The 5078-nt window shown below is 45.1% G+C and overlaps 1 long non-coding RNA gene across 1 annotated transcript; it reads left to right on the top strand.

Annotated features, from left to right (window-relative positions):
- The first annotated feature begins 336 nt into the window (after positions 1-336).
- On the top strand, positions 337-1388 carry LOC104416251. The gene is made up of 3 exons (XR_005545531.1): positions 337-500; positions 693-742; positions 1182-1388. It is a non-coding gene; the product is annotated as an uncharacterized LOC104416251 (long non-coding RNA).
- Positions 1389-5078: the final 3690 nt, after the last annotated feature.

Here is a 5078-nt window from a genome sequence, read left to right as displayed (position 1 = left end):
GGTCTAAGACCCACTTTGCCACCTCGGGAGTGTTATCAGTTTGGAGTGTGGAACTTGTGTTAGATGTGCTGAAGTTCTGATTTTTTTTTTTAATTATTAGGATGCTTTGATGTTTACCTTGCGGTGAATCTATGATTTTCTGCATTTTTTTTTTTTTTTGTCGAATATGATTTTCTGCATTTCGAATTGAAGTTCTCGGCAGAAATTCTTTTGCTTTTGGAAAGTGCCGGTGGGGTTAGATTGAATTTTGCATGGGCTGCTCCGTTGCTCTTTGTATCTTATTCCTCATTTGCTTTGGCTGAGAGTATATTATCCTTTCTTGTCGCAGGGTCACGTGCTCTCAGAATGGTGCGGACGGCAGCGTCGTCAAGAGAACCACGCTGCATGATTTGTACGAGCGGGAAGGCCAGAGCCCTTGGTACGACAACCTCTGCAGACCCGTGACGGACCTGATCCCTCTGATCGAGAGCGGCGATAGAGGGGTGACGAGCAACCCTGCGGTAATTGGAGCGATTGCCATCCTTTAACTTGTGTTCTCACTCGTCAGAAATTTTCCCTCCTTGGGAGTGTTAATAATTTGCGTGACAAATTAGAAGAATGAAATTCCGAAAAGTTGATGATGATAACAGTATTTTTGTTGTTCTCTTATTAGTTTTTATCCTTGCTGATGACATATGGAAATCAATTTGCAGATTTTCCAGAAAGCAATATCATCTTCAAATGCTTATAATGATCAGTTCAGGTATGTGACTCTTCCCTGTTTTACCTGTTACTGAAGGGTAAATAAACCCAAGGAGTTGCGTGAGAGTTGCTCAAAACCTATATCATTTTAACAAAAAGGTCGCAAAAAGCTTCAAAGGCTGCGGATATTGTTATTTTTTAATCACTCTTCCGAATGGAGATTGTGGTTTATTCCAAAGCTTGAATACAATGGAGTCTGGAAATTGAGATGTCATTTTATTCATCTTGAATTTGGATCTGCTTCACTGACTTAAGAAGATCATGCTCAAATCTGGGTCTTGTCCTGTGTTCTTTAGTTTGGTGCTCGTTATTGGGATGTTTTTAGAACCATCGACTGTACCTAGCGGCCTGGTCTTCGATTGATTTGATCCTTTTATTTCGTTTTGCCGAATTACTTCTGATGATCTTGTCGTTTTATATGTGTATGCTAAATTTTGCAGAGAGGTTGTGCAATCAGGGAAAGACATTGAGAGTGCATATTGGGAGCTCGTGGTGAAGGATATTCAAGATGCGTGCAAGCTTTTTGAGACAATATACGATCAAACTGATGGTGGCGATGGCTATGTCTCTGTTGAAGTTTCTCCTAGACTGGCAGATGATACAGAAGGGACTGTTGAGGCAGCAAAATGGCTTCATAAAGTGGTTAATCACCGTAATGTTTACATCAAGATCCAAGCCACAGCACCTTGCGTTCCCTCAATAAAGCAAGTCATCTCCAATGGGATCAGTGTCAATGTGACTGTAAGTCGTTCTGTTCATGGCATCTCTGTCAATTAGTGTACTTAGAATTGTAGGACAGTACGTCATATGTAAGTCCAAATGATGGCATCTTGGATAGTTGTCCTAAGTTCCATGGATGCTGTGCTAGTGCTATTAGAAGGATTCTAACTAATGGGGGCTGTTTACGTAATATTGGGACCCAAAGTATATTGAAGAACGGTTGGTCAACGGAGCTCTCAAACCGTGGGAGCCTATGGTCTCTTTTATTGGTTTGGAAGTAGAAGCATGTGGGTACTACCTGTGCCGGTCCTGTGTATATAATGGCAGGGTGCATGACTAGAGTTCTCATGAAACAATTAATGTGTTGCATTCTAGTGTATGGTGGATGCCTAACCTTGACCAACCCTTCCCCTTTTTCTGATGATACCTATGCTTTGGTGGATGCTTCACTAAATGCATTGGTGTGCGCTCACTAAATGCATTGGTGTGCGCTCACATTTTCTTTTGCCATTAGAATGTTGACCCCTGACATCTATCTGAATGAGTTCTCTTTCTGCTGAATGATATACATGTATTGACAATTTGATGAGGGGTGTTACAGCACTTAGAATTAAGTTATCTGAAATAACTAGGGAAAAATTTCCTTGGAGTAAAAACCTTGCAGACTGCATCTTAATGTTGCTGTATTACTCGGCTAGTGCCTTACACGCAATAATAAGAACAGAGTCCATCCCTGTACTGATGAAATACGCTTTTTTTCCATGTGCACGTTGATATTTTCATTGGCGAGATATGAAGCTGTCATAGATGGCCTTGAAGCCTCTGGGTTAGATGATTGTTGACACCTAATTTTTCCCATTTTTCATTTAGGATTTAATTGTCTACAGAATTAGGAATTAGTTGTTTAAGAAAAATGATAAAAAAAAAAAAAAGAACAAAAAAAAAAAAAAAGAACAACAAAGCAAACAAAAGATAAAAAGAAAACAAAAAAAACAACAAAAAAATAGAAAAAAAGAGACATGGAAGGGGCCGGGCCGAATCTCGCCTTGGCCCGGCCCATGCCGCTTTCTCTCTTCCTCTCGTGCGTGAAACCCTAGCAGAGGAGGAGGGGGTTCGAAGAAAGCAGCAAGAGAGGAGAGGAAGGGGGAGGGAGCTCGACGAGAGAGGGGGCGGGGAGGAAAAACTAAGAAAAAACTAGAGAAGAAAAAGGTGGGAACAGAGAGAGAGTTCAAGAGAGGAAGGAGCGGCGCCGAGTTGCCCAATCGAGGCCGTCCCCCGCCGTCTTCTCCGGAACCCAAATCTGAGGAAACGGAGGGGAGGAGGGCAACGGCGGCGCTGCCCAACGCCATCCGAGCCGCTGTCCTCCTCGCCGCCCCAACCCGACGCCGCTCGACCAACCGAGACCGCCACTGTCTTCCCCGAAACCCAGATCTGGAGAAGCCGAGGGAGCAGCTCGCCGCCAAAGCCACCTGCAAGTCTGCCCTTTCTCCTCGACGCCGAGCCGCCGTTCTCTGCACCTCGAGCGACGCCCACACCTTCGCGCCGTTGCTGCCGAAGCGCCGGACGTCCGCCAGCACCGTCAGTAGCAGCTCGAGCCACCGCCGCGCCTCCGCCCGTGACGACCTGCTGCGCTCTGCTCGCGAACCGATAGCACCCGCCGCCGCTGTCTCCGACGTCACCCGAGCCTCCTCGCGCCACCGCCACTCCACCCGAGTCGGCCACCGTCCCGCCGGCCCGGAGTTCCTCCTCGCCCGCAAGCTCGCGCCACCGCTTCGCCCGCGAACTCGCGTCGCCGTCCTTGCCGCTGCCGCCTCGCTCCTCCGCCCGCAACAACCCACCGTGCTCTGCTTGTAGCTCGACGCCGCTGCCCCCGACGCCAGTAGATCCCAGGCCGGCCGCCGCGTCTTCGCCTCTGGTTCGCCGCGCCGCCGCGTCTCCGCATCTGCTCCGCCGCACCGCCGCTGCCGTCAAGCCCGCCGCCGCCGTTGTCAGCGCCGCCAGCAAACCCTCGGTTTCAGCCCAAAAACGGGTCGGGCACGGGTCGCGAACCGGGTAGGGTTTCTATCCACGTGGGCCTGTCGTAGTGGGCCATCTGCCTTTTGGGTTTGGGCTAGCTTAGGTAGTGGGCTTCTTTTTTTTTAAATAGAAAGTATTAGATCAGATTGGGCCCGCTAGTTGGGCCCAATCCAAGCCAAGGTAAGGCCCTACCAAGTCGGGCCTTGCTTCCAAGCGGGCCGGTTCAGCCGGCCCCCATTTGGACCGAATCCGGTCCGGTCTCCGACCGGACCCGATCCGCGTTGACCGGCCTCGGTCGAACCCGACCTTGGTTCACCTTTTATAATAAAAAAATTAATTTAAAATTCTAAAAATATTTTCTTTAAACAAATTAAAATTTTAAAAATTAATTAAAACAATTTCGAAAATCCAAAAAATATTTAAAAATTAGAAATTAGTTATTTTTCTTAAAAAATTTAAAAAAAATTAAAAAAATTAAAACAATTTCGAATGTCCAAATAAAATTTTAAAAATTAGAAATTAGTTATATTTCTTTTTCTTTTTTTTTTTTTTTTTTTAAAAAAATTATTAAAAAAATTAAAAAAATTAAAAATTTCGAAAATCCAAAAATGATGGGGTTTGATTAGGACTTGCCATGTATTGCCATTTTAGCGTTATTAGACCTTTATGTGCTCGTATATTGATTATGTTAAATGTTTAATTTGCATATCTAATTATGTTTGATTGCATGTGTTTAATTTTATGGCAATTAGGATCTTGATAGTTATGATTAACTTTAATGATTGCGCACCTGCATGATCACCTCATATGTTAGTGGATAAGTATAAAATCAATTCAAACTGCCTGTCAAAAATCATTTTGTTAAAATGAACAAGATTAGGTACCGAAAGGGCATTAATTGGTTAATTAGTGTAATCAAGTCCCCGAATCTAGATTCTCTGGTTGCGTAGGAAGTGATGTACACTCCCATACCTCACTTGGTTTCTAGCCGACCCCAATAGGCTAGTGGCGACTCCTTTTGTGCAAAAATTCTAAAGAATATCCCAATGTCACGCGGGGTATGGGCTTGGGAGAGCCCACGCCTGATCTTGGGCCTTAGGCCCGTCCTTTAGGCAATACCCCTAAACTTGTTCCCTCCCCCCGAGGGTAGGTCGCGACAGCTTGGCGACTCCGCTGGGGACTTGGTTTGGTTTTAAACCTTAGAGGACTTAGGCCAATATTAATCTTGTTCAAAAAAAAATATTTTTGTTTGGCAGCAAGGATTCCAGGTATGTCTTTAACATTAAAGGTGTTAAATGTTTTTGTAGAATGGGAGGTATAAGGAGAAGTGTTTGCTCACTTTTGTCTTGTAGGGAGGTGAAGGAATGTATGGTTTATTATTCATGTATGAAGTGTTGATTGCTTATGAATTGTCATGCCTGCATCTCCTACATTGCACTACACTTTAGCACACACAACCTGCCGCCGGACCTGGGCCGCATAGGATTACTTAGGATGGTGTTGAGGTGGATACCACTCCGACTACAAGCATGTAGTACGAGTCGCCCATCTCAACCCCGAAATTTCTTTCTTGATGTTAGAGGTCCCCACCCTGGTCTGCG

The sequence above is a fragment of the Eucalyptus grandis genome, chromosome 8 (genome assembly GCF_016545825.1).
Source record: "Eucalyptus grandis isolate ANBG69807.140 chromosome 8, ASM1654582v1, whole genome shotgun sequence".
NCBI classification, from domain to species: Eukaryota; Viridiplantae; Streptophyta; class Magnoliopsida; order Myrtales; family Myrtaceae; genus Eucalyptus; species Eucalyptus grandis.
Note: the sequence above shows the minus strand (reverse complement) of the source record. Positions and strands in the feature narration are given on the sequence as shown.